The sequence below is a fragment of the Rhinoderma darwinii genome, chromosome 4, assembly GCF_050947455.1.
Source record: "Rhinoderma darwinii isolate aRhiDar2 chromosome 4, aRhiDar2.hap1, whole genome shotgun sequence".
In the NCBI taxonomy this organism is placed as follows: Eukaryota; Metazoa; Chordata; class Amphibia; order Anura; family Rhinodermatidae; genus Rhinoderma; species Rhinoderma darwinii.
In genome coordinates, this window is record NC_134690.1 from 254552125 (window position 1) to 254562058 (window position 9934).

Consider the following 9934-nt stretch of genomic DNA (forward strand, 5'->3'; position numbering starts at 1 on the left):
AAATCCACTAGGTGCTCCTTTACTTCGGAGGCCTGTGCTTCAGTCCAGTAGCACCCTAGGGCCACATGTGGAATATTTCCTAAAACTGCAGAACCTGGGCAATAAATATTGAGTTGCGTTTCTCTAGTAAAACTTTGTGTTACAAAAAAAATTGATTCAAAATGAATTTCTACAACAACAAAAAATTTAATTTGTAAATTTCACCTCTACTTTAGTTTAATTCCTGTGAGACGTCTAAAGGGTTAAGAAACTTTCTAAATGCTGTTTTGAATACTTTGAGGAGTGAAGTTTTTAAAAATGGGTTGACTTTTTGGAGGATTCTAATATATAAGGCCCTAAAAGCCACTTCACCACTGAACTGGCCCCTGTAATAGCCTTTTGAAATTTTCTTGAAAATGTGAGAAATTGCTGCTAAAGTTCTAAACCTTGTAACGTCATAGAAAAATAAAAGGATGTTCAAAAAACGATGTCAATCTAACGTAGACATATGGGGGATGCTAATTAGTGACTATTTTGTGTGGTATAACTGCCTGTCTTACAAGCAGATACATTTAAATTTAGAAAAATGCACATTTTTGCAATTTTTCGCTAAATTTTGTCTTTTTTACATTTTGCCAGTAACATAAAGTCCAATGTGTCACGAGAAAATAATCTGAGAATCGCTTGGATAGGTTAAAGCATTCCGAAGTTGTTACCAGATAAAGTGAAACATGTCAGATTTGAAAAATGAGGCTCTGTCAGGAAGGTCAAAAGTGGCTAAAGAGGGAAGGGGTTAATCTAATGTCTAAACAACTTGGGCTGATTATTGAAACTTGAACGGTGTGGCACTATCTACATTAGTCATTATATTCGACTATATTACTTTGGCACTTAGTAGCCATATCAAAATCAGGCCCATCTGGGACTCTTCTAAAAATGATTACTGTGTTGTACTTTCTATAGTAGATCATTTATTAAAAAAATATTTAAATTGCTCACTGTGAACAATAAAATAGAAACTAAGATTTTAGAATTCTTTATCGGTCCACAGTGTGTCACTTTCTCAATAGAGCATAGAGTCTCAACTCATTTGTCATTTTTTTTTTTTTTTTAAGAAACAGAGGTCAGAAAATAAGATAAAGATTTGTTTTTATAAAACCTGTGGTGGTATGCTTAGATACAGTGCCCATGGATGATACTGTCTGCTAGGAATTGTATCTAAGCATACCACATGGTAGGTTTATGCAGTATCCCAGAACTGGGAGTAAGGAGTGAGGATCAGCCGACACTTGTCACGGTGATGGGCTGGCGGGTGTACCTACCCCTCCACAGTGGCCACTTCAGATACTACTCCCCAGTCTGGTGCAGGGTAAGGAGGTCAAAGGGAAATAGAACTTGGATAGGTCTGTTGTGATGCCAGTTATATATATATATATATATATATATGTAATCTGGGGATGGGCTCCTGTGCGGATGCAGGGCTGTGATGGTAAACCAGGCCAGAATATAACAAAGTCCACAGATGTGGAGAGGTGCGGGGGGGGGGGGGTTGCACTGAAGCTGATATCTTCCCTCCGCAGTAAATAAATCCAGAGAAACGCGCGGGGGGGGGGTAACTTACAAAATCCAACTTTACTTAGATGAACTTGCAGTGAAAGTATCGTACAGGCAGGCTGGATGTAGCAGCAGCATGGAGTACAGGCAGGCTGGATGTAGCTGCAGCATGGAGTACAGGCAGGCTGGATGTAGCAGCAGCATGCAGTACAGGCAGGCTGGATGTAGCAGCAGCATGGAGTACAGGCAGGCTGGATGTAGCTGCAGCATGGAGTACAGGCAGGCTGGATGTAGCAGCAGCATGCAGTACAGGCAGGCTGGATGTAGCAGCAGCATGGAGTACAGGCAGGCTGGATGTAGCTGCAGCATGGAGTACAGGCAGGCTGGATGTAGCAGCAGCATGGAGTACAGGCAGGCTGGATGTAGCAGCAGCATGGAGTACAGGCAGGCTGGATGTATCAGCAGCAGCATGGAGTACAGGCAGGCTGGATGTGGCAGCAGCAGCATGGAGTACAGGCAGGCTCGATGTATCAGCAGCATGGAGTACAGGCAGGCTGGATGTGGCAGCAGCAGCATGGAGTACAGGCAGGCTGGATGTATCAGCAGCATGGAGTATAGGCAGGCTGGATGTATCAGCAGCATGGAGTACAGGCAAGCTGGATGTATCAGCAGCATGGAGTACAGGCAGGCTGAATGTAGCAGCAGCATGGAGTACAGGCAGGCTGGATGTAGCAGCAACATGGGGTACAGGTAGGCTGGATGTATCAGCAGCATGGAGTACAGGCAGGCTGGATATAGCTGCAGCATGGAGTACAGGCAGGCTGGATGTGGCAGCAGCAGCATGGAGTACAGGCAGGCTGGATGTATCAGCAGCATGGAGTACAGGCAGGCTGGATGTATCAGCAGCATGGAGTACAGGCAGGCTGGATGTAGCAGCAGCATGGAGTACAGGCAGGCTGGATGTAGCAGCAGCATGGAGCACAGGCAGGCTGGATGTAGCAGCAGCATGGAGTACAGGCAGGCTGGATGTAGCAGCAGCATGGAGTACAGGCAGGCTGGATGTATTATGGAGTACAGGCAGGCTGGATGTATCAGCAGCATGGGCTACAGGCAGGCTGGATGTATCAGCAGCATGGAGTACAGGCAGGCTGGATGTGGCAGCAGCAGAATGGAGTACAAACAGGCTCATGAGGTTCCTTTCTTCTTTTCTCAGATAAGTGTTCAACAGGTCTTTTCTTCTCTAGAAGTTCAGCTTTAAAGGACGAGTGTCACGATTTTTTTTTTTTATATTTGCATTTAGTGTTTTATTATAAAATCTTTTATTTATGTGTGTGTTTGTGTTTTACTTTTTCTTTTTTCTAACTTTTACTTCACTATGGGGGCTGCCATGTTGTTTTTCATCTCTGTATGTGTCGATTAACGACACATACAGACATGGAATACGGCAGCTACAGTCCATAGGAGTCAATGAACGGGACCCGTTCTACTGACTTTGCTCTATGGCTCTGTGCTGCGCAGACGCAGGTCAGAGTCACACAGAGCAGAGCAGCTGTTTGCAGGGAGAGAGCAGGCTCCATCTTGAAGACCAGCTGCACTGCAGGTAAGATGTGTGTCTCTGCATGTCCCACTCTCTCTCTCACAAATCGCCGCTCTGGTGACCCCCGACGGGTCCCCCCCGACGCCCCCCCCCTAACGCCCCCCCCAACGGCCCCCCCTAACGTTCCCCCCGACAGCCCCCCCCCCTTGTGTGAAGGACACATGAAGAAACTGTACTGGGAAAGCCCTGAACGATAAACCTCTAGTTGTGCTGAGACTGTTTGGGGATGTGACTAATGAACCTCTCAGTCTCAGCACAATTAGAGAGATTTATCATTCAGGGGTCTGGGAAAGCTGGGTGACCACCATTACGCCTCTTACTGGAGTATGAGAGGTTCATTAGTCACATCCCCAAACACACTCCACTAGGATGGGTAATGGTGGTCACCCAGCTTTCCCAGACCCCTGAATGATAAATCTCTCTAGTGGTGCTGAGACTGAGAGGTTCATTAGTCACATTCCCAAACAGTCTCAGCACAACTAGAGAGATTTACAGTTCAGGCGTCTGGGAAAGCTGGGTGACCACCATTACCCCTCCTACTGGAGTATGAGAGGTTCATTAGTCACATCCCCAAACACACTCCAGTAGGAGTAATGGTGGTCACCCAGCTTTCCCAGACCCCTGAACGATAAATCTCTCTAGTTGTGCTGAGACTGAGAGGTTCATTAGTCACATCCCCAAACAGTCTCTGCACAACTAGAGAGATTTACCGTTCAGGGGTCTGGGAAAGCTGGGTGACCACCATTACCCCTCCTACTGGAGTATGAGAGGTTCATTAGTCACATCCCCAAACACACTCCAGTAGGAGTAATGGTGGTCACCCAGCTTTCCCAGACCCCTGAACGATAAATCTCTCTAGTTGTGCTGAGACTGAGAGGTTCATTAGTCACATCCCCAAACAGTCTCAGCACAACTAGAGAGATTTACCGTTCAGGGGTCTGGGAAAGCTGGGTGACCACCATTACCCCTCCTGCTGGAGTATGAGAGGTTCATTAGTCACATCCCCAAACACACTCCAGTAGGAGTAATGGTGGTCACCCAGCTTTCCCAGACCCCTGAACGATAAATCTCTCTAGTTGTGCTGAGACTGAGAGGTTCATTAGTCACATCCCCAAACAGTCTCAGCACAACTAGAGAGATTTACCGTTCAGGGGTCTGGGAAAGCTGGGTGACCACCATTACCCCTCCCACTGGAGTGTGAGAGGTTCATTAGTCACATCCCTAAACACTCCAGTATGAGGGGTAATTGTGGTCACCCAGCTTTCCCAGACGCAGATATAACCAATAAAGGGCTGGATGGACGGGCTGAGGGTGCACAGGGTTTTTGGTGATCCCCCTCTGTCATGTGATCGGACCTAGGTTACCGGTTCATCAGACGGGGTTCATGTGACTATAAATCTGTCCATAACAAGAGACAGTGCACTCAGGACAAGCCCTGCCCTCGTGCCGTAGTTGTGTGGTTCTGTCTGCAGTGATGGCGGTGGGTGGCTCTGACACCCGCCTCCCCCGTCGGGTCATCTCAGGACAGAAGGGGTGTCTGGATTGGAGACACAGCGCCGCACCTGTCCTCAGGTTGTGTCTGGTATTGCAGTTCACCTCCATTGAAGTGAATAGGACAGAGCTGTAATACCACACACGACCTGAGGACAGGTGCGGCGCCATGTTTTCCTGGACGACCCCTTTAAGACTGTGTGTGTGTGGCAGAGGGAAGTGTGCACGGGCGCCGCTGATACATCATAGCCGCTTATCAGCTGTTTTGAAGAATCAGCGGTGAGCACCCCCCCCACACACACACACACACACACAAATCCCCCAAACACGCAAAATCAAGTGTAATCAAGCGTTTTTTATGTGTTTTTTTGCACGTAAAATTTGCAAAAAAAAACATGTCAAATACACGGCGTGTGAACCGGTCAACTGAAAAGTCATTCACTTCACTTTCATCATTCTAAGGCTGGGTTCACACGACCTATTTTCAGGCGTATACGAGGCGTTTTACACCTCGATTTACGCCTGAAAAGACGACTCCAATACGTCGGCAAACATCTGACCATTCATTTGAATGGGTTTGCCGACGTACTGTGCCGACGACGCATAAAATAACAGCCTCAGCAAAGAAGTGCAGGACACTTCTTGGGACGTAATTTGAGCCGTTTTTCATTGAATTCAATGAAGAACAGCTCCAAATTACAGCCGTAATTGACGCCTCGCAATACGCGAGTACGAGCAATTATGTCTGAAATGACGGAGCTGTTTTCTCCTGAAAACAGCTCCGTCATTTCAGACGTAAATGCAGTTAGCGTGTGCACATACCCTAAGGGTATGTTCACACACAATGTTTTCAGCTGATAAATCGGAAGCAGAACGCCTACAAGCATCTGCCCATTGGTTTCAATGGGAAATACGGCATTCTGTTCCGACGGGGCGTTTTTTACTTGGTAGTTTTCCAAAAACAGCACGTAAAAAGACGCCCGACCAAAATGAAGTGCACATCACTTCTTGGTACATTTTTTGGAGCCGTTTTTCATTGACTTTATAGAAAAACAGCTCCAAAAACGGACGTTAAAAAACGCGAGTTTGATTAAAAAATGGCTGAAAATCAGGAGCGGTTTTCCCTTTGTTTAGTGAGCGTGTGAACATACACTTAGCCTTTTGGTGTGTCCTATAAATTCTTCCAGCTGCAGAATCACACCCAATATGGCTGCCGGACACTGCTTAGCAATTTGAAGACACCTTTACCTGGCTTGTGAGAGGGGGGGTGAGGTTCCCTCCCACATTTACAGCAGCTGTGAGTCAGGTTGCTTTGGCTTATTCACCTTGCTGTAATTCTGGGAAGTGCTCCCCCTGGTGGCCAACATTGGAAAACATGTCAAATTATTATTTAATTTTTAATACTTTCCACCATACGGAAAAAAAAAAAAATACAGCAAAAAACTTAAAAAATATAATAGAAATAAGTAACGACACTTAAAAAAAAGGTTTCATTTGCACATTCCCTTTAACTGTTCATCTCTTTCTCTCTCTCTGTTAGATTTCTTTACTCCCTGGACAATATGTCTCTGCACACAGGGCTCTTTAGGAATTAGATGCCTCTCTCCACAGAGACTAGTTCAGTACACTTTTCACTATCTGAGGCTGGGTTCACACGACCATGTTACGTCCGTAATGTCATTGGTGACCGACGCTGAACACCTAACCACCCGATAGGAAACAGCTGTGATTTTACCGGTAAAACATCATTGAGGAAGGTATATCTAGGGGTAACTGGGGCATTTGGACATCAACCCCTGACGAAGCACCAGCGAAACGCGCGTTGGGTTAAGCAGAGGTCCCCCTCCTGGTCTTGATCTCCTATTTATCTTCTTATACGCAGGTGTAGGTATACTACTTTACATGTCGTTTTTACTTAGATTGTACCTTATATATATTCTCTATACTTATTTATGTGTTCATCTGTGCAAAGCGTACCATGCCTAGTACCTGCTCATTAATATGTACTTATGCACTTTAGCCATATATAGGTTGTGTCAGACCATTTTTACATCTGGGTATACCACATGGTAGGCTTACATACAGTGTTCATGTGTGATACTATCTTCTAGGCACTGTATCTAAGCTTACCACATGGTAGGCTTAGATACTGTCCCCATTTGTGAAACCTTATGATGTGGCCTGTATCTAACCATACCACATGGTAGGCTTAGAAACAGTGCTCATGTGTGATATGGTCGGCTAGGCACTATATCTAAGCATGAAACATGATAGGCTTAGATACAGTACCCATTTGTGAAACCTTTTGCTGTGGCCTGTATCTAAGCCTACCACATGCTAGGCTTAGATACAGTGACTATTTGTGAAACCTTATGCTGTTGCCTGTATCTAAGCATACTACATGGTAGGATTAGATACAGTGCCTATGTGTAAAACCTTATGATGTCCCTATATATAAGCATTCCACATGATAGGCTTAGATACAGTGCCCATTTGTGAAACCTTATGCGGTGGCCCGTAACTAAGAATACCACATGGTAGGCTTAGAAACGGTGCCCATGTGGGAAAACTTATGCTGTGAACTATTTCTAAGTATACCACAAGGTAGGCTTAGAAACAGTGCCCATGTGTGATACTGCTTACTAGGCACTGTATCTAAACATACCACATGGTAGGTTTAGATACAGTGTCCATTTGTGAAAGCTTATGCTGAGGCCAGTATCTAACCATACCTCATTGTAGGCTTAGAAACAGTGCCCATGTGGGAAACCTTATGCTGTGGCCTATTTCTAAGTATACCACAAGGTAGGCTTACAAACAGTGCCCATGTGTGATACAGCCTGCTAGGCACTATATCTAAGCGTACCACATGGTAGGCTTAGATACTGTGCCCATTTGTGAAACCTTATGCTGTGGCCTGTATTTAAGCATACCACATGGTAGGCTTAGAAACAGTGCCCATGTGTGATACTGTCTTCTAGGCACTGTATCTAAGCATACCACATCTAAGCATACCACATGGAAGGTTTAGAAACAGTGCCCATGTGTGATAATGTCTGATAAGCACTGTATCTAAGCATACCACATGTTTAATACTGTCTGTGTCAGTGCCTTGTATATAAGTCCACTATATGGTTAGCTTACATACAGTTGCCATGTTTGATTGTGTGCGCTGGGTCATGTGTGTATGTCTACCACTAGTTAGGCTTAGATACAGTGCCCATGTGTGACAATGTATGCTGGGCACTGTACCAAATTACAATTATGAAATTGTATGGTTTGTTCCTTTTTTTTAAATTTTTAGTTTTTTTTTTAAAACAAATGTTTAGTTAAAGTGAAATACATAATTAAGATAATCATTAAAATTAATATAACATTGAAAAATTAGTGGTAATACAAATAAGAAGAAAATATGTAGGGACAGATAAAACTTACATGATGTCTAGTAGAAAACTGCACTAAAGAAAACTGCTCTAAAGTAGACAACGTTATCTTTTAATGGAGCTAACCGTGGCATTAGGGCAAGCACAGTTTCAAAACCCTGATAAGGACTTACCAATGAAAAGCGCTCTATTAATGTGATAACAGACTTCAGGGCTATCGTGGATGCCACGGAGCCGACTGCTGATCTGCATATAGTGGGAGAAAGGTGGCCGGGCGCTAAGGCACATGCGCCTTCAGGCGCATTTTCGATACCACGGCCATCCTCTCCAATGGAAGGAGAGTAAATCAGTGCGCAAGCGCGGCCACCGCTAAAGGAACTCAGTGGTGGCTGGATCCCTAGGCAACGAGCAATACACAAAGAGGAGCAAATAGTCAGATGGAGGATCGTTATCTAGAAAAATATACCATTTCAAGACATGAAGGAAATTGGAAAAGTGAATAACTATGATTTTTTTTTAGCATTTTAAGTTTGTTTGTCAAGATGGAAATATCCCTTTAAAGGATCTGCTGCTAATGTCTTAGTGTTAGATACCGCAGGACACCTTGAGAGGTCATACGGAGTCCGGTCCTCGCGGAGTCAGTGCTGTTTTTGTTGCACAAGGGGGACCTACACAGTTTTAGGCAGATAGTTTTATGTTATGACTGAACGGTTTATATCTATAGCTCAGAATACTGTACATTAGCAGCATTTACTGTAAACTGTAAAATTATGATGATAACAATCACAATACCCTGCACAATCACCCCCAGCTTCAAGAACACATCTATTTTTTTACAGACATAGGAAAAATTGTTTCCTATTTTTATAGACTGTCTAGAAATTTATGGACAGTTGGCATCCCAACTCAGAAGTCTCATTCATCTTAAAAAATGTTGGAAATTGGAGGTATAGGGAGGTACAGTAGGGGCCCTATGCACCTCTATGGGAGCCCTATTACAACGTTGTACAAAAAAGCTGTAATATAGCCATGTGCATGAGGCCTAAGGATATGTCTACGATGCTGTCAATGTGGATGTTGTATTGTAGCCAGTGGCGGATTAAGTAGACCATGGGCCCTGGGCTGTTACCCAAACTTGGGCCCCCCTTCCTCACCGCCGCCCCGTAACTATTTTTAACACTACCTTTTTGGGCAAGCATTAACAGTGTTACGATTTCTCTTGTCACACTGTGCAGGGACACAACCTCCTGACAAGGGGAATTGTCTATCAGTCCTGGACTGCAGAAAGACTTTTTGTGAAATACAAGGATTCCTATAATAAACATGTCAGGAGAGGTGACAGATTCTCTATAAATCTAGTGACTCACAGGTGACGACGTCTCAGATTCTAGTAGTTTTTTTCCTCTTTTCTTCTCCATCCGGTCCAGCGCTCATGACGACTTCTCCCGGCCATGACTCATTTCTGCAGAATTTGCCACTCAGACGTCTCCTCACTTTTCCAACATTTCCACACCTATAAACGAAAATAAAGTTATCATGGTGCCACATACTGTGCCCCTAAATATAATAGCACCAAACACTGCGCACCTGAATATAATAATACCACACACTGTAAAACACCACATACACACAGCCCCCTGTACATAGTGCCACACATAGCCCCTGTAGATATTACACACCCCCATAGATATTGCCATACACAGCCCCCTCTATATATCACACATCCCCCCCGTAGAGAGCGTTACACACAGCCCCCTATAGATAGTGCCATACAGCCCCCCTGTAGAGAGCGCCACACAGCCCTCCCCCTCTTGTAAATAGCACCAAAAAGCCCCCCCTATAAAGAGCGCCACACACATACCACTGTGGATAGCACTACACAGCCCCCCCTTGTATATAGTGCCACACAGCGCTCCCCCTTGTATATAGT